Consider the following 25,634-nt stretch of genomic DNA (forward strand, 5'->3'; position numbering starts at 1 on the left):
AGGTGGAGCTCTATTACCAAGCGCCTATTCTATATTCTAATTTCTCAGTTCTAGAGTATATTTTTAAATGCTGATATAATAAAAGTTTCTTTTCCTTTGCAGAAAGAAAGCAGGCAAGGAGTATAGTAAACTTTCAGCAGCATGGTAGACAAAATGGCACAGGCATCTTCCTTTTCCATATACACAAGAAATGCTGGATAAAATACAATTTAACAACTGCAAGTTCATCTCAGATGTGAATAACAGAAAATCCTCAGGTGTCAGGAATGAGGAGGGAACGCAATGCCCGGGTCATGAGTTTAGGAACAGAAGTCATGGTGACTCTAGGTGGATGGTGGGGTGGAAAGTAAGAGAAAGTAAAAGAAAGTACAAGCAAGGAAAAACAGAAAGATAAGGTGGTAGAAATAAGTCCAAAAGCATCAGTAATCACAATAAATATAATTTGCATGTAAAATTCAGTGTGACGGTTAAGGTTCATGTGTCAATTTGGCCAGGTCAAGCAAGCACTGGCCTGATTGTCACTGTGAGGACATTTCTTGGACTTAAATCCTCAGTAAGTTGATTGCATCTATGTCTGGTTACATCTACAATCAACTGAGGAGATTATCTTCAACAATAAGAGAAGTCTGAACCAATCAGTTGGGGCTAAAAAAGGAAGTGATGACTTCAGCAGCCAGGAGGAAGCATTTTCATCTCTACTTCAGCCAGCCAGCTTCTCCTGGGGAATTCTTCGAGGAACTTCATGGGAGTTCCCAGCTTGCAGCTTGTCCTACGGAATATGGACTTATGCATCCCCACAGTCGCATGAGACAATTCTTATAAAAATTTCAGATATCTCCTGTCACTTGTTTCCCTAGAGAACCCTGACTAATAGATTCAGAGAATCTCAGATGACTTTAAACAAAGTCTAGCTATATGCTGTTTACAGGAGAGCCTCCTAGAATATAAAGATACAAAAAGCTTGGCAATGAAGGGAAGGAAAGAAATACCTAGCAGTCAAATACTAATCAAATGAAAGCTTGTGGAGAAATATGAATAAATAGCAAAATAAAATTTTACAACAACGAGAAACAAACAATCCTTAGGAATACAGCAAGCTATTAATTAATTATAAAAGAACAGTTCCCTAACAGACAAATGAAACTGAACTTGCATACAACTGACAACACAGCTTCAAAATGTATAAAGAAAAAAATGATAGATACAGTGATAAGTTGATGAATACATAGTCAAAGTAGACTTTTTAAAACAGATCTCTTTCTAATAGATCAAGCAGACAAAACCCTAATAATAATAATATAGAAAAAGTGAACCATGCTATTAAAACTATAGTAATAAAAATAGAATTCTGCTCTCAAGAATAAGAGGTTAAAGATTTTTCTCAAGAAGTGAGAAATTCTCTTTATGAGTCTTGACACCATATGACCTCAATTTTCTGGCTCTGACCCAATTTCCTGAATTTTTACTTTATTTTCAGCGATGACTCTTTGCAACATTTATGACTAAATGTGATTTAATTTTTATATGTCTGAAAGACATTTCATCTAAATCAGGTCTGGGGGTAGGGAGGAGAAATCTATATGCACTGATTTTATTTTGTTTCTGCCTTATTTGGGGAGTGGGGTTGCAGGGGAGGTTGTGGTTGAAGGAAGACACTTCCAGAAAAATGATTTCTACCAAGAAAAGTGATATCATTTTGTTTCAATCCGTATTTCTTATATTTCTTCTTTAGGACATGGAAACAGTTCATTTATTCAGAGTATCCTCTGGAAAGATACCGATGCATGATCTAGTTGGGAAGAATTGGGGGTAGCAGCTGTAATCCTGACCTCCTATATCTTTGTCAGCCATGTTACTTTGCCAAGGGAGTTGGCTGAGAACAGAACTGACAGGAGATGTCTTCAGTGGCAACTTTCATAGATTCCTGAATAGGGAAGGATCATGAAGTCATTCTGCTTTCAGGCAGGATGACATGGAACTAACTCCACAGGTTCTTGAGAGAATTGGGCAAAGCATAAAGAATTCAAGTCTAGGTAATTACACACATAATCAGCATCCCAGAATGTCTAGGGTCTCCAGTAATCTTCCTGCCCTCATTCTGACCAAAATCAGCTTCTGTGATCTAAGCACAGCCCATAAGTCAGAGCAGACAACCCTGCCATAGGATGAGAAGCTTCCTAAGCGTTCTCTAGTGCTGCTGCTACCTGATCCCCATTGCTCAGATTCCAGACTCTCCTGCTACTTCTGTCTGAACTGACATCCCTGCCCACGGTCTCCAACCTGACTTCATTCAGTCTTTCAGCTGAGTGCCTAGTACCATGCTAGTTCCTGAGACTGTAGTGACAAACCAGACACATGAAGTTCCCATCCCTATGGGGCTCAGGATATAGAGGGGGGAAATGGGCCATCAGTCAGTCAATCAAACATCCATGTACAGAATTAAAAATTGTTATAAGTGCATTGAAGGAAGTGATGGTGGTGGTGACTGTGCTAGTTGTCCACTGTGCTGGTTTGAAGCTGTTATTTACCCCATAGAAGGCCTTGTTCTCTTAATCCATCCCTGTGGGTGCAGACCTATTGTGGGTGGGACCTTTTGATTAGGTTGTTTCCAAGGAGAAGTGACCCACCCAGTTCAAGGTGGGTCTTAATCCTTTACTGGAGTCCTTTAAGAGAGCTCATGGAGAGAGAGAGTTTAAAAGGAAAACGCCCTGGAAGGAGCAAGAAAGATCCACCGAAACTGAGAAAGCCGTTTTGAAAATAGGGTCCAGGAGAGAAGGACCAGCAGACATCACCATGTGCCTCCTCTTGTGACAGAGGAACCCCAGATGCCAACAGCCTTTCCTCAAAGAAAGTAGCCTTTTAGTGATATCTTAATTTGGACATTTTCATGTCCTTAAAATTATAACTTACAACTTAATAAATCCCCATTGTTAAAAGCCAACCCATTTCTGGTATATTGCATTTTGGCAGCTTTAACAAACCAAAACATCCTCTAAACCTGTAGTGAAACCAGTCAGACTTCCTACCCCATTGCTTTGCTTTTTCATCCAGAAAAGATGGGATTACATCTTCTGTTTTGTTTTGTTAATACCAACTTTATTGTTTCACTGTTGCAAAAAAAAATTGTGATAATTGTGTGATGCAATTTTTTTATGCACGTTTTATTGAACACCTTACATAGGTATGGGGGGTACCTATCAGTGGGGCAGGGACAGCCTCAGTGGAGTCATGGCACATGGCATAACCACCCATGCCTTGACAACTTTGGTCACCTTTTTCACTGCATCTGCAGTCATGTTGGAGTGGTACTCGACACTGAGGTGACGCAGTGTGTTGTCTGCTGATGGCAGCATGGACATGAGGTTGGCTATATTCCTGCCCACTGCTTCGGCAAATGAGTGCTGGGCACCCATCTCAAAGACTGCATATCCTGCACTATGCCAACTCCCCCAACCAGGCAAGCATCCAAATTGTTGATAATGTTCTCTAAGAGATTGGACATCACAAGCACATCAAACTGGTAAGGACCCTGCACCAGCTGCAGGCAGCACTTGTCTATGACCACTGTCTCAAACTTGATTTTGGGGTACAGCTCAGCATCTTCCTCACAGCACTGCTGGAACAACCCACTGCCAGATTTCATAATGTTGGTCTTGTGCACAGCCATGGCCTGGCCCTGTCCCTTCTTGGTGGCATAGTGAAAGGTGAATTTTACAATCCGCTCAGACCTGGTTCCAGTGACAATCTTCAAGCACTCGGTTGTGCCCTATGCACTCTTCTGTTCCAGAGAGCTATATTCCCCTCTGTCTGCTCTTTTATGATCACCTAGTCTACACTGTTGTGTAGAGTCTTGTACCCGGGAAGTGACATCACATGGACCACATTGGTAAACAAGTCCGACAGCTTCAGAGGCATGTCACGGGAAGCCAGTTCCCCCTTGCTCTCCATCGGGGCAGGGATCTTTCCAACGATGGCCACCTTCTTCTCCTTCATGGGACTCAGTTCCTGCTCCAGCTTCTCCTTGGACACCAATTCTGCATCTCACTCAAGTGGTGCTCCTGGAACTCTACCAGGTCAGAGGCAGCCTTCTATACCTCCTTGAAGACGTGCAGCAGCTCAGACTCCACGCCGTCTCCCAGCCTCATGGTCACTGGAAAGTCTCCCTCCGCCTTCCCATCCTCAGCCTGGGGTTGGAGCCAGCAAAGCTAGAACTGGGGCAGGAGCAGGTATCCATCCTGGCTCACCGAGGCACTGAGGCTACCACCATGGAGGAGGTGCCCAGGCCCACCGTGCCCCAGAGTTCGGGATGGCAACTACCACCAGTGCAGAGACACATAAGCCTGTGAGGAATCCTGGTGGCCTTGCCCTCCTTAGGAAACCCCAGAAGGAACCCACCACTCCACCACCTGTCTGCTGCCCAGCGTGTTTCTTTTTCTTTTTGTTTTGGGGGCAAGGAGAGAATCCATGTTTATTATTTCCAGTGCACCCTGCCTCCCCCACTCTGTTCATGCCCCCAGGTTGGAGTGAGAAGAGGGACCCAGAAGAGCCGGCTTTGGGCCACACTCTGAGGGGCAGCAGGCAGGTTTCAGGCCTTGAGTTTCTCTGCACAGGATGGGGCCTACAGCTGGTCCTAGTCCTCTGCGGGCAGCTCGAGCAGCGGCCAGGGTAGGCTGCTGGTGCCATCAGCTCTCTGATGTACTCGCAGCTGCTGGGCTCCATTGTGCAGGTCACCGCAGTCTCCTTGCTGCACAGGAGCTGCAAGACAGTGAGCAGTTGATACCCTGCAGGCAACCCATGTCCTGCTCCAACTTCATGGTGCAGAGCTTGTGGTGGTTGGGGCCAGCCTGTGAGCCCTGCTGTGCCGAGGTTGGTGACAGAGCGTACCTGCCCCCGGTTGGGTTTCTGCAACAGGAGCTTGAAGGGGCTGAGCAGGTAAATGAACTTGACAGTGGTGAGCTGGTAGCGCTGGTTGTACCGATAGGCAAACTCCCCACTGGGGCCTAAGTCAAAGGCTAGGATTGCTATTTGTTTTGTTTTGTTTTGTTTTTTTTTTAATATTTTCCTACTTTTGGATATATATCTAATAAGAAACAAGAATAATTCTTGGCCACCTATTTTGTGCTTGTGACCTAATAGGTGCTTTCACATACATTATTGTAACAGTCCTCCTTTAACCCTTATTTTGCAGAGGGAATTGATGTTCAGAGAAGTGAGGTGAGTTGCCCACGCACACACACTTAGAGGTAGGGCCTGCATGCAAACTCTGATCTGTCGGCTTCCAAGGGTCGCTCTCTTTTCTCCTTCATTGGGAGAGTGCCTGTTTGTAGCATTTGCCTCCAAGACTTTCATTCGCATCACCTTTGCGGGTCTTTGCACATACATAGGCCTTAGAGTTTAGATTTAAATTAGCATGAATGAAGGTAGCAACCAAAAAAAAAGCCCTTTCTTGAATCCCCTAATTATCCCAGTGGGATTTGCATTCGTTTTCTTGCCTAATTATTATTAAGAATATGCCATCTGTGTGAATTAGATTTTGTGGTTTTTGTTGTAAACTTTTGTGCAGTTTAACTTTAAAAAATATTACCTTTAATCTCATTTCATGTTGGAAAACTTGGGTTGGATGTACAAGGTCTAATTGTCCCCACCATGTGTTAGAAATCCAAATGTAGCTAAACATTAAGGTTAAATGATGATATCACAACTGACTCACATTTGCATTTTACATCCAATTGAAAACACAAACCCCTTGCCTCATTAATCTTTTGCAATCCAATTTTTCCCCCCCTAAATGAAACGATCCTTTTGGGACACATTTATATCCTTTTAACAGCCGCCTGACAGTTCTGCTGATGGAGTTTGTATCCAACTTTGTTACTGGATAGTGACAACTTGCCCTGATGGATATGTGTACATAATTATTCTCTCGCAGTTAGATTTAATTAATGCTAACCCTCGTCATGATCTTGCAGCCTGTGAGCTCTCTCTGCAAGCAGTTAATGGCAAAAGGATTTGTTTTTAGCCAAGAGAGACCCCCAAAGGGCTTTGTAAAACTCTCTACTTTTTTTTAATGTTTTAAAAAAAATGCATCCAAGCCTGTTTCATTTCTTCCCTCTCCAAGTTCATGCTACCTGTGAATGGATTTGAGGCTATGTATAGGATTGGGATTGTTAAACCTTATTTCAGACCAAATATAGCTAATATAGGCGGTTCCAACAGACCTACCAGGAAGATGAATATTTTTTAATATCTTGGCTTAGAATCGAGGTTCCCTGGCTTCATTCTGTTTATGTCTCTGTACAAAATATGTGCATTTGTGTTTTTCTAACTGTATCTTCAAATGCCACCCAGAGTTCAGTAATCAATTGCTATGTGAGAGAGTAGATTCTTAAGAAGAAATGACAGGAGGAACAAAGGAAGTTTGGCGATAAGATTTGGAAAGAGATTATTAGGAAGTTCGTAATAAGGAGAGAGATTGTGTACTCATAAATCCCCATTAGATGGGAATACTTTACAAATAATCTGTCCCAGTACATGCTTGTGAAATATTCATGTGCCATTTGCTTTCTGTTACCATAATGGCAATGCTTTGTGTTTGTAGAGAGCTTAACAGTTTACAAAAAATTTCCACATCCATTATCTTGGATGATCTTTGCTACAAACCCTGTGCTCACTACATTCACAAATGAGGAGGCTGAGGCCCACACGTGTTGAGAAACTTGCTCACAGTGACATAGCTACGAAGTAAAATAAACTGGTCTTGAGGTCAGGTCTTCTGATGCCAGATCTGATGCCATCTTCACTACATTTTGCTACCTCCCTTTAACGTTGAAAATGCATATAGGGAAGATTTAAAGCCAGTGACTCAGGGGAGTCCCTGTTTGCCTTCATTTGTCTTGTTAAAGCATCAGCAGAACTCTCAGCTAAAGGATAACATCTGAGCTGAGAGTAATATGATGCTACTTATTTTATAGATTGCATGATAAATTGATGATCATTATTGCTGTGAGTTGTTAGAGGAGATTACATCCAGCAAGACCCCAGAGGCCCCCACTAAAGCGTGGCTGCTTCAGGACAGAATGAAGCCCTCTCTTTCTCCCATCATGTTGGACACTGCTTAAAGGCTTGTCCTTGAACCCCAAAGAAGCCTAAAACACAAAGAGTGAACCCTAAGTTAAACCACGGACTATCGTTAATAGTACGGTTAATGAAATGTGCTTTCATCAGTTGTAACAAATGTACCACACCAACGTAAGTTGTTAATAATAGAGTGATATATGAGAATCCTGTATTTTATACATGATTGTTCTATAAACCTACAACTTTTCTAATTAAAGAAAAAAAAAATCCCAGAAATTAAAGGCTGCGGGTACTAAGATATCATCTCATAGTACAGATGGGAAAACTGAGGCCAGAGGAGGGAAGCAACCTCTCTATGGGCCCTCAGCCCTCCTGTACTGACTCTGTCCACTACACCATAGCTGTAACCGTAAGCTTGAAGACGCCTGAGAAATGCCCTTTTACAGGTGAAAAACTTTGGCCTGGAGATGGGGAGTGAGTGGCTCACCCAAAGTCACATCTTAATCCAGTGGAAGAAATGGACCTGAAATCGCAGTCCCCTTAATTTCTATAAATTCAGTTCAATTCAACAAATACTGCTGTGAGTATATTACATGCCAGACATTATGCTAACCACTGTGGCTACTTAAACCTACAAAAGCACGGAAGGGCATGTTATAGAGAAGGCAAGAGACAATATTGCTACTCTCTCATCTGGCAGAGAGCTTTCTGATGGCCTGTGGGTAGAAGAATATGAAAATGATTTCCAGGGAAGTCCAGGCCCAAATATTAACAAGCTAATCTTGGAGAAGAGACCAGAGGAGCAGTGGGGTGGGGAGAGGGGAGTTACAGCCCAATTACAGAAGGAATCTTTTCTAAGTCTTAGGAGATGAATATTTGAATTGAAGAAGGGCTAGAACTCACTAGAATACAGTGTCTTACATTTGGCCAGCACTTTAAAGTATATAAAAACACTAGCATAATCCATTGTCATTGTAGCCTTATTTACCAAGGGCTTATTACATGCCACACACTACACCTGGTTTTTGTTTTTTTTTGTTTTTTTTTTCCCTGTATGTTATCTCATTAAGTCCTCACAATATCCCTGCAAAATAGCACTTATTAGTAACCCCCATTTTACAACTGTGAAAATTGAGGTTCACCAGGTAAGATCCACTTGCTAAAGGTCACTTAGCTGGTCAGCGACGGAGTCTGGATTTGAATTCAGATCAATATCAAACTCCAAAGCCCAGGCCCTTGACTGTACCTCATGAAGCAGGCTGCTAGAGTGCCATGTTGGAGCCGGGAGTGGCTCCCACAGGGCTGCTTCTGAGTCCCCCACTGGCATCAGTGATTCTAAAGAGGTGGGTCCTGAACCTACAGCCTTAGCATCCACTGAGAACTTGATAGAGGTGCACCTTCTCTGGGCCTGCCACTCTGGGTGGGGCCACAAAATCTGGTTCAACAAGCTTTCCAGGGGATTAGGATGCATGATGAAATAGAGAACCACTGTCCTAGGAGAGACACCCCACCCTGGGCCCCCTGGGTCCAAGAAGACCCTGCAGGTCACTGATTGCAGCCCCGTTTGGAGATCTGTCCTGCTCATCTGGTGCTATTCTGTTTTAAGTGGATAAGCAAAGTAAACTTAAAGGTGGTTAAGGGCTGAGAGCTTTGTGAGCAGGCTCTGCAGAGCTGGGACTTGTTTTTCATGGAGCACTGAGTTGTGGCATGTGTCTGAATCACTAACAGTGAAGGGAGAAATTCCACACCAGGCTCTGGGTGCTTTCTCCTCAATAAACCCACTGCCAGTTGATAACCACGGCCAGGGCTGCCGTGTGGGCTTAAGAGCTGTTGTTTAAGTTGGTGTTGAAGAAGCAGGAGTGGAGATGGAATCATAGAAGCCCTGTGGCTCCCCCTTGCCCACAGAATCAAGTCCCCAACATCCTGACCCCCACCCACCTCTCAGGGCTCCTACCCACCCATACCTTGCTTCGCTGATTATTTTTATAACAGTAAACCACCCATGCCAGGCTGTTGCTCACTTCAGGGCCCCTGCTATGCTGCTTCCTCCACACCTTCCTTGACTGTCTTAACAGCTGCTGGCTCCTCAGACCTCATGCCTGAATCATTTCCTATGGAGAAACTTCTCCAGGAAACAGACTCTGTGACAGGAACTTATATGTAAGAGGTTTGGTGGGATGCATTCTCTGGGAGAATTAGGCAGGATGAGGCAGAGTGAGGAGGTGACTTGCACTCCATTTGTAAGAGGGGCTTCAGCTGATCCCATAGGGCCATTAAGGGTTGTCACAAGTCATGGCAAGGAGAATAGTACTTTGTACTCTTGCACTGACAAGTCTTTGGATATATGGGCTAAACCCTGAGAAGGGAATGAAACCGTGGGCAGTGCAGCTCCATTCAACCAAGGACAATTCCCCAAAAGTGGCTCAGCCAACACTCCCAGCAGGTGAGGGGATGAGTACCTGGCCCTGAAGGGTACATGTGGGCAGCACAGAATAGTATCCACTGTAGTCTACCCCATATGCCACCCAGAACCAGTTGCTTCGTATAGTTGATCTGTTTTTTTTCCTGGGGAAACATAGAAGAGGAAGTTTGTTGGGATGACCCATTGCCATGCTATAGCAGCTGATCTTGAAGCCACGTCTGTTACTTTTTATGCCCCTCCCCTTTTACTTGTGAGCTCAGCCTTGAAGTACCTCTGCTGATCTAGGTGGTTTACCTTGTGGCATGACCCAGATTCTCATCCCTGAGGGGTCTGAGCCCCTGCTACTTTTGTCCATTTACCATCAAAATTAGGTAGAGTCATTTCAGGGGGTCACCTAGGTCTCTGCCCCTGTTGTGTAACAATAGCCCTACTTCCTCTTTGGCTACAGTCAATTGCCCCTGACCATATGGCAACTCCTTTCCTTGCCTTCTGGTCTCCTGGTATGACTTTTCTGCAGTAACCAGGTGACTAACACAGGTTTAATGGAACTCTAAGTGTATCCCCTAGTGGAAGGATTGCCCTTCTGGAAAATAGAACCTCAAGATCCACATAGCCTAAAGTTGTCCAGATAGAAAGCACACATTCCCCAAGTGGGTCACTGGGAATGATAGTAAATGGGCCACTCTTGGTTTCTAGATCCATGTATTGTACCGACTGGGGGCAAAACACAGTGTTACTTATTTAGGGTATATACCACACCCTGAGGATGACACCCCATTCAAGTTGTCTTCTCCAACTTGGTGTCTTAGCTATGGCTTCAAAAGGTCATTCCACCTCTCTGTTTGAGAGACAGAATTTCGGTGGTGAAGCATATGATAGGACCGGCAGGTCCCAAGGTCATAGATCCACTGTATTTGCTGTAAAATGTATACCTTGGTCCAAGGCAGTGTTACATGGGATCTGGCACTGGTATACCAAACACTCTGTAAGCTCTCAGATAGGGGTGATGAACAAGGCCCTGTGCTCAGGAAACGTAGACTTGTACCCAGAATATGTGTTGATAACAGTCAGGATGAATCTCTGCCTCCTCCAGGTTAGGAGAGCTGCAGTATAATCAATTTATTACCAAGTGGCTAATTGGCGTCACTGAGAGATGATGCCATAATGGCACTTCAGCACTGCTCTTGGATGCTGTCATTTCAGACATGTAGCAGCAGTAGGATCTAGTCCAGCCTCGATGCATGGGAGCCCATGCATCACGTCTATATGTGTGCCCCTTGTGCCAGCATGAGGGTTTCTGATGATGGAGGCTGGCTGACATCAAATCATTGTGCCTACTCGATTAATGCCTCTTTTGTGGCAGCTGTTCTATGGTGGGCATTCATAGGCAATGTAGAGATCTTCACTCTTCACGTCCTTTCGCATAACTCTGTCCACACACCTTTTCCCCAGATCTCATTGTCCCAAGTCTTCCAGTTTTTCTCTTTCAAGGCCTCTGCCCAGCCAGTCAAGTCATATATTAATGTATATCTTACCCAAACCTCTTCTCTTTCCACACAAATTGGATGACCAGACTCACCCTTTGAAGTTCTGCCCATAATGCATCAGCGGTCCATTTTAGGCTTGTATCCATGTATAGAGCCAATACCTTGTGAAATAAGCTTGGCCTTTTTTCTCCTACATCAACAGATAATAAGCCCTCAGAGATTCATAAATGCAAGCAGTACAACAGTGGTGGATGACGTAGGACCCAGGCCATCTGCTTGTATAGTTTACCTGTGCCCACTGATCTTGCTTGGTGCCACTTCCATCTTATGAGGAGACTGACATTCTGCCATGTGACTTGGAGAGTCTGACAGATTCAGCTCATCATGGGCAGCTGTGGCTACATGGTCTCTTGCTAGGGCCCAGTAGCATATCAGCAGGTTTTATTTTTTCCAGCTGCATTGTTTTGTGAGGCAGATGGCATGGACTGACTCCAGAAGCTTGGGGGTCTACAGTTTGAGTCTTCTATGGGCACTTGCCATAAATACACACAGTGTCTTTTACCACCAGAGATACCTCTTATAATGTACTTCCACTGGAAGTAGATCATCTGTGCAAGTGACAGGGCTGTTTGAAGTATAGCCTGGCCTGATACCCAGCTCTTTCCTTCCCTGTGATTCCCCCATAGCTGGCAGCCTTCCATGCCACTAGGAAAATTCCTGAGCATGTAATATGGTGCCTCCAGAATCCAAAGAGGTCTTCCAAGCATTCTGCTTCCTTCCTGGTGGTATGAGGTGAAAGATACAGTAATGTGTTCATTACTTTGGAGGAGCTATTCTGGCATGCTAAGACCACTGAATCCTAAAATCTTCACTAATGTGGCAAATGCCTGAATCTTCATAGGATTTATCTTGCAACTTCTGGAGCACCTTATCCAGTTCTTGAACGTACTTTCCCTTTCTTATTCATCTCCTCCAGTTAGCATGATGTCATCAAAATAGAGGACCAGTATGATGTTCTGGGAAGTGGCCATGTGGTTCATGTTCTTTCAGACTATATTGTGACAGAGCTGGGGAGTTAGTATAGCCTTGGAACAAGACTGTAAATGTGTACTAGTGCCCACTCCTTGTGAATGCAAATTGCATCCAATCCTCCTTCCAGATAGGAATTAATAGAAACCAAAACCTGTTTCTCAAATCAATGGCCAAACACTATATACCTGTGGCTATTTTAATTAGCTGTAGCATAGACACTACATGTGACACAGCAGCTGCAATTGGGCTAACTATTTGTTTGAGTTTGTGGTAGTTGACTGTCATCCATCTGGACCCATCTGAATTTTGAACGGACCAGACTGGTGAATTAAATGGGGAGATGATGGAGACCACCACCCTTGAATCTTTTAGGTCTTTAGGGTTGTGACAGATCACCTCCATTATCCTCAGGAAGATATACTGCTTTTAGTTTCCTTTCTTTGTAGGGGATGGGGACATTTTTACAAGCTCCTACTTGACCTTCCCGCTATGATAAAAAAAAAAAAAAGCCAAAGATATTAATGGGAGGAGAATTCTGACAAATATTAAATGTTTCCATTTCAGTTATATCTTTGGGGACTAGGAAAATTACCATTACACTGTGAACCAGAACTAGATGAAGTCTCCATTTTAATATCCAGCATCTGTATACCATCCCCTCAAGAAGGGGGCTATGATTATGCCCTGGGTTTGTGACTGTCCGTGTCAACATGCACGCTGAATCCAACTGCCTTTGGAATGTCTGGCTGTTCCCCTTAAACTAGTGTATGGTTACACAGATACATGCCCAAAGTCCCTTTGGGGAGGGCCTGAGGAGCCATAACTATATATCCTTGATCTTACAGGGTTCTTCCTCTTGGGGACCTAGGCTATTCTCTAGTCAGTGGTTTCAGGTCTGAGAACTGATTAAGGTCCAGAAACAGGGAATATAGTAGATGCTCAGCAAATATCTGCCATCATTATATGATATTTTAGAGGAAGCGTTCAGTGTGTGTATGAATAGGTGGGGTTTTCTGTAGTTCACAAAACTGAGATATGATAAAGTTTTCCAATGGGCCACCATCTGCTTCCATACCAGGATTTTCATCCCTTCTCTGTACCCAATAGGAACCAAGACATTTTGCATTTGTTCAGCATTTCACAATCAAAAAATCTCTGGATACGCATCATTTCTTTTAATGTGTGAGGAAATACTTGCGGAGTTGTGATGGAGTTATATTTTCACGTTCCAGTGTCATTTTATCCATTCATATGTATCTTGTAAAATCTATCCACAGAAAAGTTTCTAAAAGGCCCCACAGTTTCCTGTGAAATCCAGAGAAAGGATATGTCTCAGTGGGATCCCCTAATTTGTGTCAGTCTCCTTCAAATGCCTTATCTCAGAGAAGAGCTGGCAAGGCAGAAATCAGTGCCCCTATCTGTCATATTACCAAAATAAACAAGCAAAAAGATTCAGAGAGGTTAAGCAATTTGCTTAAAATCACACAGCAAGGAAGAGACTGAGTGCAAATTTAGTCCTCTAAATTTTGTTCTTTCTACCTCTGTAAAGGTAGACCATTAATAACTGTGGAATGGACATATACTGATCACACTGTCAAACACAGAAGAGAAGGAGCAAGTTCTGAAAGCAGCAAGAGAAAAGCAATTCACCACATACAAAGGAAACAGCATAAGACTAAGTAGTGACTACTCAGCAGCCACCATGGAGGCGAGAAGGCAGTGGCACGATATATTTAAAATTCTGAGTGAGAAAAATTTCCAGCCAAGAATACTTTATCCAGCAAAGCTCTCCTTCAAATTTGAGGGAGAGCTTAAATTTTTCACAGACAAACAAATGCTGAGAGAATTTGCTAACAAGAGACCTGCCCTACTGGAGATACTAAAGGGAGCCCTACAGACAGAGAAACAAAGACAGGACAGAGAGACTTGGAGAAAGGTTCAGTACTAAAGAGATTCGGTATGGGTACAATAAAGGATATTAATAGAGAGAGGGAAAAATATGGCAAACATAAACCAAAGGATAAGATGGCCGATTCAAGAAATGCCTTCACGGTTTTAACGTTGAATGTAAATGGATTAAACTCCCCAATTAAAAGATATAGATTTGCAGAATGGATCAAAAAAAAATGAACCATCAATATGTTGCATACAAGAGACTCATCTTAGACACAGGGACACAAAGAAACTGAAAGTGAAAGGATGGAAAAAAATATTTCATGCAAGCTACAGCCAAAAGAAAGCAGGTGTAGCAATATTAATCTCAGATAAAATAGACTTCAAATGCAGGGATGTTTTGAGAGACAAAGAAGGCCACTACATACTAATAAAAGGGGCAATTCAGCAAGAAGAAATAACAATCGTAAATGTCTATGCACCCAATCAAGGTGCCACAAAATACATGAGAGAAACACTGGCAAAACTAAAGGAAGCAATTGATGTTTCCACAATAATTGTGGGAGACTTCAACACAGCACTCTCTCCTATAGATAGATCAACCAGACAGAAGACCAATAAGGAAATTGAAAACCTAAACAATCTGATAAATGAATTAGATTTAACAGACATCTACAGGACATTACATCCCAAATCACCAGGATACACATACTTTTCTAGTGCTCATGGAACTTTCTCCAGAATAGATCATATGCTGGGACATAAAACAAGCCTCAATAAATTTAAAAAGATTGAAATTATTCAAAGCACATTCTCTGACCACAATGGAATACAATTAGAAGTCAATAACCATCAGAGACTTAGAAAATTCACAAATACCTGGAGGTTAAACAACACACTCCTAAACAATCAGTGGGTTAAAGAAGAAATAGCAAGAGAAATTGCTAAATATATAGAGACGAATGAAAATGAGAACACAACATACCAAAACCTATGGGATGCAGCAAAAGCAGTGCTGAGGGGGAAATTTATAGCACTAAACGCATATATTAAAAAGGAAGAAAGAGCCAAAATCAAAGAACTAATGGATCAACTGAAGAAGCTAGAAAATGAACAGCAAACCAATCCTAAACCAAGTACAAGAAAAGAAATAACAAGGATTAAAGCAGAAATAAATGACATAGAGAACAAAAAAACAATAGAGAGGATAAATATCACCAAAAGTTGGTTCTTTGAGAAGATCAACAAAATTGACAAGCCCCTAGCTAGACTGACAAAATCAAAAAGAGAGAAGACCCATATAAACAAAATAATGAATGAAAAAGGTGACATAACTGCAGATCCTGAAGAAATTAAAAAAATTATAAGAGGATACTATGAACAACTGTATGGCAACAAACTGGACAATGTAGAAGAAATGGACAATTTCCTGGAAACATATGAACAACCTAGACTGACCAGAGAAGAAATAGAAGACCTCAACCAACCCATCACAAGCAAAGAGATCCAATCAGTCATCAAAAATCTTCCCACAAATAAATGCCCAGGGCCAGATGGCTTCACAGGGGAATTCTACCAAACTTTCCAGAAAGAACTGACACCAATCTTACTCAAACTCTTTCAAAACATTGAAAAAAATGGAACACTACCTAACTCATTTTATGAAGCTAACATCAATCTAATACCAAAACCAGGCAAAGATGCTACAAAAAAGGAAAACTACCAGCCAATCTCCCTAATGAATATAGATGCAAAAATCCTCAACAGAATACTTGCAAATCGAATCCAAAGACACATTAAAAAAATCATACACCATGACCAAGTGGGGTTCATTCCAGGCATGCAAGGATGGTTCAACATAAGAAAATCAATCAATGTATTACAACACATTAACAAGTCAAAAGGGAAAAATCAATTGATCATCTCAATAGATGCTGAAAAAGCATTTGACAAAATCCAACATCCCTTTTTGATAAAAACACTTCAAAAGGTAGGAATTGAAGGAAACTTCCTCAACATGATAAAGAGCATATGTGAAAAACCCACAGCCAGCATAGTACTCAATGGTGAGAGACTGAAAGCCTTCCCTCTAAGATCAGGAACAAGACAAGGATGCCCGCTGTCACCACTGTTATTCAACATTGTGCTGGAAGTGCTAGCCAGGGCAATCTGGCAAGATAAAGAAATAAAAGGCATCCAAATTGGAAAAGAAGAAGTAAAACTGTCATTGTTTGCAGATGATATGATCTTATATCTAGAAAACCCTGAGAAATCAACGATACAGCTACTAGAGCTAATAAACAAATTTAGCAAAGTAGCGGGATACAAGATTAATGCACATAAGTCAGTAATGTTTCTATATGCTAGAAATGAACAAACTGAAGAGACACTCAAGAAAAAGATACCATTTTCAATAGCAACTAAAAAAATCAAGTACCTAGGAATAAACTTAACCAAAGATGTAAAAGACCTATACAAAGAAAACTACATAACTCTACTAAAAGAAATAGAAGGGGACCTTAAAAGATGGAAAAATATTCCATGTTCATGGATAGGAAGGCTAAATGTCATTAAGATGTCAATTCTACCCAAACTCATCTACAGATTCAATGCAATCCCAATCAAAATTCCAACAACCTACTTTGCAGACTTGGAAAAGCTAGTTATCAAATTTATTTGGAAAGGGAAGATGCCTCGAATTGCTAAAGACACTCTAAAAAAGAAAAATGAAGTGGGAGGACTTACACTCCCTGACTTTGAAGCTTATTATAAAGCCACAGTTGCCAAAACAGCATGGTACTGGCACAAAGATAGACATATAGATCAATGGAATCGAATTGAGAATTCAGAGATAGACCCTCAGATCTATGGCTGACTGATCTTTGATAAGGCCCCCAAAGTCACTGAACTGAGTCATAATGGTCTTTTCAACAAATGGGGCTGGGAGAGTTGGATATCCATATCCAAAAGAATGAAAGAGGACCCCTACCTCACCCCCTACACAAAAATTAACTCAAAATGGACCAAAGATCTCAATATAAAAGAAAGTACCATAAAACTCCTAGAAGATAATGTAGGAAAACATCTTCAAGACCTTGTATTAGGCGGCCACTTCCTAGACTTTACACCCAAAGCACAAGCAACAAAAGAGAAAATAGATAAATGGGAACTCCTCAAGCTTAGAAGTTTCTGCACCTCAAAGGAATTTCTCAAAAAGGTAAAGAGGCAGCCAACTCAATGGGAAAAAATTTTTGGAAACCATGTATCTGACAAAAGACTGATATCTTGCATATACAAAGAAATCCTACAACTCAATGACAATAGTACAGACAGCCCAATTATAAAATGGGCAAAAGATATGAAAAGACAGTTCTCTGAAGAGGAAATACAAATGGCCAAGAAACACATGAAAAAATGTTCAGCTTCACTAGCTATTAGAGAGATGCAAATTAAGACCACAATGAGATACCATCTAACACCGGTTAGAATGGCTGCCATTAAACAAACAGGAAACTACAAATGCTGGAGGGGATGTGGAGAAATTGGAACTCTTATTCATTGTTGGTGGGACTGTATAATGGTTCAGCCACTCTGGAAGTCAGTCTGGCAGTTCCTTAGAAAACTAGATATAGAGCTACCATTCGATCCAGCGATTGCACTTCTCGGTATATACCTGGAAGATCGGAAAGCAGTGACACGAACAGATATCTGCACGCCAATGTTCATAGCAGCATTATTCACAATTGCCAAGAGATGGAAACAACCCAAATGTCCTTCAACAGATGAGTGGATAAATAAAATGTGGTATATACACACGATGGAATACTACGCGGCAGTAAGAAGGAACGATCTGGTGAAACATATGACAACATGGATGAACCTTGAAGACATAATGCTGAGCGAAATAAGCCAGGCACAAAAAGAGAAATATTATATGCTACCACTAATGTGAACTTTGAAAAATGTAAAACAAATGGTTTATAATGTAGAATGTAGGGGAACTAGCAGTAGAGAGCTATTAAGGAAGGGGGAACAATAATCCAAGAAGAACAGATAAGCTATTTAACGTTCTGGGGATGCCCAGAAATGACTATGGTCTGTTAATTTCTGATGGATATAGTAGGAACAAGTTCACTGAAATGTTGCTATATTATGTAACTTTCTTGGGGTAAAGTAGGAACATGTTGGAAGTTAAGCAGTTATCTTAGGTTAGTTGTCTTTTTCTTACTCCCTTGTTATGGTCTCTTTGAAATGTTCTTTTATTGTATGTTTGTTTTCTTTTTAACTTTTTTTTTCATACAGTTGATTTAAAAAAGAAGGGAAAGTTAAAAAAAAAAAAAAAAAGAAAAACAAGGAAAAAAAAAAAGATGTAGTGCCCCCTTGAGGAGCCTGTGGAGAATGCAGGGGTATTCGCCTACCCCACCTCGATGGTTGCTAACATGACCACAGACATAGGGGACTGGTGGTTTGATGGGTTGAGCCCTCTACCATAAGTTTTACCCTTGGGAAGATGGTTGCTGCAAAGGAGAGGCTAGGCCTCCCTATATTTGTGCCTAAGAGTCTCCTCCTGAATGCCTCTTTGTTGCTCAGATGTGGCCCTCTCTCTCTGGCTAAGCCAACTTGAAAGGTGAAATCACTGCCCTCCCCCCTACGTGGGATCAGACACCCAGGGGAGTGAATCTCCCTGGCAACGTGGAATATGACTCCCGGGGAGGAATGTAGACCCGGCATCGTGGGACGGAGAACAACTTCTTGACCAAAAGGGGGATGTGAAAGGAAATGAAATAAGCTTCAGTGGCAGAGAGATTCCAAAACGAGCCGAGAGATCACTCTGGTGGGCAATCTTACACACACTTTAGACAACCCTTTTTAGGTTCTAAAGAATTGGGGTAGCTGGTGGTGGATACCTGAAACTATCAAACTACAACCCAGAACCCATGAATCTTGAAGACAGTTGTATAAAAATGTAGCTTATGAGGGGTGACAAAGGGATTGGGAAAGCCATAAGGACCAAACTCCACTTTGTCTAGTTTATGGATGGATGTGTAGAAAAGTAGGGGAAGGAAACAAACAGACAAAGGTACCCAGTGTTCTTTTTTACTTCAATTACTCTTTTTCACTCTAATTATTATTCTTGTTATTTTTGTGTGTGTGCTAATGAAGGTGTCAGGGATTGATTTAGGTGATGAATGTACAACTATGTAATGGTACTGTAAACAATCGAAAGTACAATTTGTTTTGTATGACTGCGTGGTATGTGAATATATCTCAATAAAATGATGATTAAAAAAAAAAAAATAACTGTGGAATGAAAAACTCTGGATCCAGTGGGTGAAGGATTAAGATGAGGAAAATGTTGGATAGAGGGGCAGAGGTCTTTAAATAAAGTTAAATGCATAGAAGTGAATGAAACGCATGTTTTCTGAAACTAAACAGCTGATTCACAGCTTTCTGACTGAAACTTGCACTTCAGCAGTGATAGTAAGTCAAGATAAGTGCATAGAAATCTACCTTCCTATCAGAACACACCGTGAGAAAGCTTGTCCTGTCTTCACTAGGGGTTTCCTGCCCTGCCTACAAAAAACCTTGGCAATTTCATTCCTAAGCCTGAACCATTTCCTGGGAAATCCAGAGCAATATGGGGAATAACATACCTGGCCTAGTAAAATGAGATTCGTTTCTTTCATTTCCTTCACTTCCCTAGAGATTCCTCACTTAACCAAATAGGTGAGTTCCTGCAAAGTTTATGTATTTGCCAGAGATTTACAAAGGTGTGCATAAATCCTTTCCTCTTTGTGGTAAGCAGGCAGTGCTTATAATTTATAAATTTTCCTTGAGCTGTGCACCTTAGAAGTTTTCTGCATTTTTTTTCATGTGCATTCAACAAATATTTACTGTTGCCTACTAAATGCCAAACCCTTAACTGGGCATTCTAGAGTATGGTGATGGAAACACAGAGGCCCTGACTTCCTAAAGATTCTATTTTAAAGAAACAGGCAATAAAGAAAGATATATAATCTCAGGCAGTAATAAATGCTATGAGAAAAATAAAGCAGGGTGTAAGGGGATAGAGAGTGATGGTGGTAGAAGAGGACATCTCAGATAGGGTAGTCAGGGAAGACTTCTCTGAGGAGGTGACTTTTGATGAGAGCCCTGCATGAAGTAGGGAAAGAACATTCCAAGCAGGAGAAAATATCATAACCCTGAGGCAAAGACAAGGTTTTTGTATTCAATGACCAGCAAGATGGCCAGGGTGAGTGAGAAGGAGGGAGGATAAAGGTAAGATTGGAGAAATAGCCTGAGACTCTGTGATTAGTTTCCATTGTGATGACGGTTTTGATGTATTACTCTAAGACTGATGAGCAAGTCATTTGTGATTTTTCAGTCACATGTCAACTTGTCTAGGTGATGGCATCCAGTAGTTTGGTCAAGCAAGCACTGGCTTGATTGTTAGGGTCTGGATATTTACTGGATTTAAATTATCAGTAAGTCAGTCACATCTATGGCTGATTACATCTACAATTGACTGAGAAGATTGCCTTAGCAATAAAAGAAGTCTCAGCCTATCAGTTGAGGCTAAAAAGAGAAGGGATGATTTCAGCAACCAGAAGGAAGTATTGTCATCTTTACTTCAGCCAGCCATCTTCTCCTGGGTAATTCATCAAAAACCTTCAGTGGAATTCCCAGCTTATGGTCTGCCCTGTGGAATTCAGACTTGCCCATCCCTATAGTCACATGATCCAATTCCTATAATAAATCTGATATTTATATATGTTCACTGTTGGTTATGTTTCCTGGAGAACCCTTACCAATTTACCATTGAAGACTTTTGAACAGAGGAGTGACATTTGTAAATGACCTTTCTAGCTAGTGTGCAGAACAGCCTTTGGTAATATAACGGTAGAAACAGGGAGGGGGCAGAATGCTCATGTTGTGGTCAAACAGGGAGAAGGTGGCGGCTTAATCTAAGCTTATAGCTGTGGACGTGGTGAGAAATTATCAGTCGAGGATATGTTCTAAAGTAGAGATGATCAGAATTACATATGGGATCAGCTTTTCTCTAGGAAAAAAGAAAGGGGTCAGTGATGGCTCCCATGTTTTGCTCTGAGTAAGTGGATAATTGGAGATACTATTTTCTGAAATCTGCAAGACTGGCAGAGTAGCAGGTTTAGGAAGGACTCCCAAGAATTTTGGCTTGGCCATGTGAAGGTCTCTCATCTGAACCAAATAGTAGCTTTGAGAAATATATGGGGCAGGTAAAATTATTTTTTCTTTTGTAAGCAGAGAAAATGGAGAAGTTAAATGACTTTCCTGAAGCCACATGACAAGTTCCATAGAACTAGGGTTAGGATCCAGGAAAACTAAATCCTGCCTCATGAGTTTTTCCATATAACTTGGAGTGAATCCATTTGAATGACATTGAAATTGCCTGGCTCTTCTGCCCTTGGTGGAAGGCAGGGTTATGTTTTTTTACATAATAGTTTTTTTTTAAAGGGGTTCCACCTGGATTTTGCCCTCCCTCTCTTAAGATACAGGAATCTTTGGGTAGGATCTTTCACCCAGAAGGCTGCAAAGTTCCCCTTGATTTGCCATATCTAAAGAAAATGAAGGTGGCACCAGTTTTGAAAAGATGCTGTTTTCTTCTGGGATGGAAATGGGGGAGGGCGAAGGGAAAGGAAAAAGCAGACTCTCAGCACGTGGTGGAATATTTCTATTTGAGAAGATTAACAAGGTAATAAATCAGTAAACAGTATTAAATCAGAGAACATCTTTGAAACATCTGCAGCACCATGGGGGGTGCTGGTGAGAACTACCTTCTTGCTTCATTCCTTCTGGCCAACATTTGTTAGTGCCTGTTTTGTGCCATGTACCATACCAAGGGCTAAGGGGAGGGAAAAGCTCCTGCCCACGTTTTGAAATGGTGTGAGGGAACACCATGCCCAAAAAAGCCCCCCCACTCTCCCCCCCACCCATTCTCCTCAGACAGCTTTGGTGGGATAACTCTGAGTATTAGAGCTGCTGCGTTTTTCTTTACCTTGTTTTTTTTTTTTTTTTTTTTTTTTTTGGTCATCCACCCCTCCAGAACTATTTAAATTTAAAGCCTTAAGTTTCCTAGGGAAGAAAAGAAGTACAAGTAGCAAATTGAATTTAGTCCATTTCATTGGCTCTGAGCTAATTAAATTTAACATTTGTATAGAGAGCCCTTCTTGTGGTCACAACAAAGGATAACAGACCTTTCCCAGTTAAGGGGAAACTGACATTCCCTATCACAAATGGGTGTCCCTATCCTATCTTTTTTACCTGCCTGAAGCCCTGATTACTCTGAGAACCTCACCATTATCTCTACCAGTCCCCATTCTTAAGCGTTAAGTTGCCGTCTTGTCTGGAAGAGGTATAGAGGAAGAGTGCTGGGTGTAGAATTCCAAGAGCTAGTTTTGAATTGGCTCTTTTGCTGTCATCTTCGAGACATATGGCCTTACATATCAGTGATACAACATTCTGCTCATCGTCAAGCAGTTAACTGGGCTCAATTAAATGATTAATATGAGAATTCATTTTTCTTTTCTTTTTTTTTATTGCTGGTGCAAAAAAAGGTTGAATTATATACTCCAATGTAGATGTGTTCTTAATCTGCATTCCTCTGGGTATGAACCCATTGTAAATAGGGTCTCTTGAAAATATTATTTTTGGTTAAGGTGGGGCCCAAGTGAATGAGGCTGGGTATTAATCCAGATTACTGGAGTCCTTTATAAGCAGAAAGAATTCAGACATAGTCACAGAAAGCCTCATGGAGGAGCTGGAAGCGGGAACTCAATAGATCCCAAAATAAAAAGTAGAGGGTATCACCATGTGAGGTGAGGCAGGGATATAAGCCAAGGAGCCTCAATGGTCAGTGGAAGCCAGCATCAGCATGTTGCAGACTTTGGGGAGAAAGCAATACTTTGCTGGCTCCTCAATTTTGGACTTCTCCTAGCCTCAAAACCAGGAACCAATAAACTCCCGTTGTTTAAGTCAACCCATTGTGTGGTGTTCTCACAGCAGCCTGGCAAACTAAGGTACCGCCTCTTCAACCTAGTAGACTCAGGTTGTCAGACTTCTTCAGTGGTAACTAGCTGCCCTCAGAGCAAGCCTGCCAAAAGAATCGGGTGAAATTGCATGCCCTTCCCTCACCTAGCCTTGGAGGACACATAGCATCACTTCTGCCATTCTCTTTTGGTCCAAGTGGTTACAAATCCATCCAGGTTCAACAGAAGGAAACCTAGACTCCGCCTTTCAATGGGACATGTGTCAAAGAATTTGGGGCCGTGATTAAACCACCATGGTAACAAAAGAAACAATACATAAACTCAGTGCTGTTTTTACTGCTCCTTAATGGATATATATGATGAATTTTGAATGTACAAAATAAGCCAGAGATGATGCATTGTATCATTGAAGGCCTCGGTTCCCAGGTGGCTGCAAGAAAAGTCATTCTTCTAAAAATACAATTTCTCATCAATTATTGAGTGTTTTCTGTTCCAATTTTGTCTCCAAAATGAATAGAAGTGAGGCGACTTACCTTGGGATTACCTCTCTTAAGTCTGACCAACAAGAAGAGAATTATTTGGTAACAAGTTGGTTTAGATTAAAATGCATATCTTAGTCATACATTTAACCCAGACCCAAGATGCTAGTCTTAATCTGATAAATGCTGTAGACATTTTTTTCAATTTAAAATGATTCATTCACATTAAAGGAAGTTTGTAAAATTACCCAAAGATGAAATAGGAAAATTAAAATTTCCTATAACTCCGTCATCCAAATACTACCAATGTTTAAATTTTGGGGTAGTATCTTTCCAAGCTTATTTATAATTTATGTATAACAAACTGTATCCATATAAAATATAAAATTCAATGAGCTGTGGAAGATATATATACCAGAGTACATTTCCATCACCCTGAAAAGATTGTGACATTTTGTAGTGTATCCCTCCTTCCACCCTCAACTTGAGGCAACCACTGATCTGCTTTTGTCAGTATAGTTGGTTTTGCCTTTCCCAGAATTTCATATAAATGAACTCATACAGTATTTATTCCTTTGTGTCTGACATCTTTCATTCCACATAATGATTCTGAGATTCTTCTATATTGTTGCACATATCAGTAGTTCTTCTTTCATGCTGAGTATGGTGTAGATATGTTCCATTTTGTTCATATATTCACCTGCTGATGGACATTTGGGTTGCTTCTAGTTTTTAGCTACTGTGAATAAAGATGCTATGAACATTCATGTACAAGTCTTTGTGTGGACATACGTTTTCATTTCCTTGGGTAAGTAAGTAGGACTGGGATGTTTGGCTCATATGGTTGTAGTAAGCTTTACTTTTTGAGAAGCTGCCAACTAGTATTTTCAAAGTAAATGCATGAATTTATGTTCTCATCAGCAGCATATGAGAGTTTCAGTTGTTCCAAAACCTTTTCGAAATTGGTACAGCCAATCTTTGTATTTTTTTATTTTTTTAAAGTGTAATAGACCATATTTGGTAAGATGATAGTTGGAATTTACAATAACCCCTGAAAAAAGAATGAAAATTGAATTAAATTGAAAAACCATAGCATCACAGCTATGGAAGCTTGTGGTCTTCTTTACACCAAATGTAAAGTGAATATAATGAATTAATTGCTTTTTAAGATTACAGAAATTGAATCCCTTGCTTAAGCCTTCCAGAGAGAAAGACATATACTCCTTCATTAAAATCAGTAATCCAAGTAGCAGAGAACAGCCTCCGTCCCTAGAGCACTACTCTGGGGGAAAAGAAGCCAGTTTTCATTTCAAAAGTAAATTTTTGTTTTAAAAAGTAAGCTTTAGAAGTTGTTAGGCTCAGTTAGGGCATTTACATGTCCCTACCCATGAACCCCAAATGTTCTGCTTCTGTGACCTGGGAACCTAAAATTGTCAAGGCTGAGCAATAGTGCCACATACAGGGCCAGGCAACAGATGCTGTTTCTCTTCCTCGTTGTACAAAAAGATATTAAATACATGAATGCATGTGATATATTAGTTCCATTCCTTTTCCTAATCTAGGTCTTCTCTTTTTCCCATTTTTTCAAAATTGTGACCTTTAACATATATACATAACCGTGATAACTTTCAATGCACAGTTTCACAAGTAGTTAGCAAATCTCAAAGAACATGATGGGTCACAGTTCACAACTTCAGCCATTTGCATTATTGTAAAATGTAACATACACACAGAAAGGTGTCATCTCTCAATGTACAGCTCAAGAAGCAGTCATATAGGTAATTTCAAAAATTGTTATGGGTTACAGTTTCACAATTTCACTTCTTTCCATATTATGCAATACAAACGTATATACAGAAAGGTGAAGACCTTAAGGCACAGTTCAACAAGCAGCTATAGAGCAAATCCCAAGGGATGCTATAGGCTACTGTTCCACCATGTCATTTACCTCCTTCCAGCCATTCCAACACCCCAGTATCCAAATATATAAAGTTTCAGTATTCATGACTTTTGTTCAATCTTATCTTGTTTGTTGCTACGCCTTCCTCTCACATAATCTTTCTCCATCTTCAGGGGTGACTAGGCAGTGAGCACCCTAACTTGTTCATATTAAAAGGGGGTGTCGACAATATGGGGAAGGGGGCTGCATCTGATAGTTGCCTCTGGGATTTAGCATTTGTCTGGTATGGGATCACTCTAGTGAATTTAAGATTCTGAA

The 25,634-nt window shown here is 41.2% G+C and overlaps 1 protein-coding gene and 1 pseudogene across 3 annotated transcripts in view; one reads left to right on the forward strand and one right to left on the reverse strand.

Moving 5' to 3' along the window:
- Positions 1–25,634, forward strand: part of ASTN2 (astrotactin 2) — a 926,574-nt gene that overhangs the window by 263,871 nt on the left and 637,069 nt on the right. The gene's annotated exons all lie outside the window — the stretch shown is intronic.
- Positions 701–5,959, reverse strand: LOC119505085 (annotated as a pseudogene).

This window comes from Choloepus didactylus, chromosome 10, assembly GCF_015220235.1.
Source record: "Choloepus didactylus isolate mChoDid1 chromosome 10, mChoDid1.pri, whole genome shotgun sequence".
Lineage (NCBI taxonomy): Eukaryota > Metazoa > Chordata > Mammalia > Pilosa > Megalonychidae > Choloepus > Choloepus didactylus.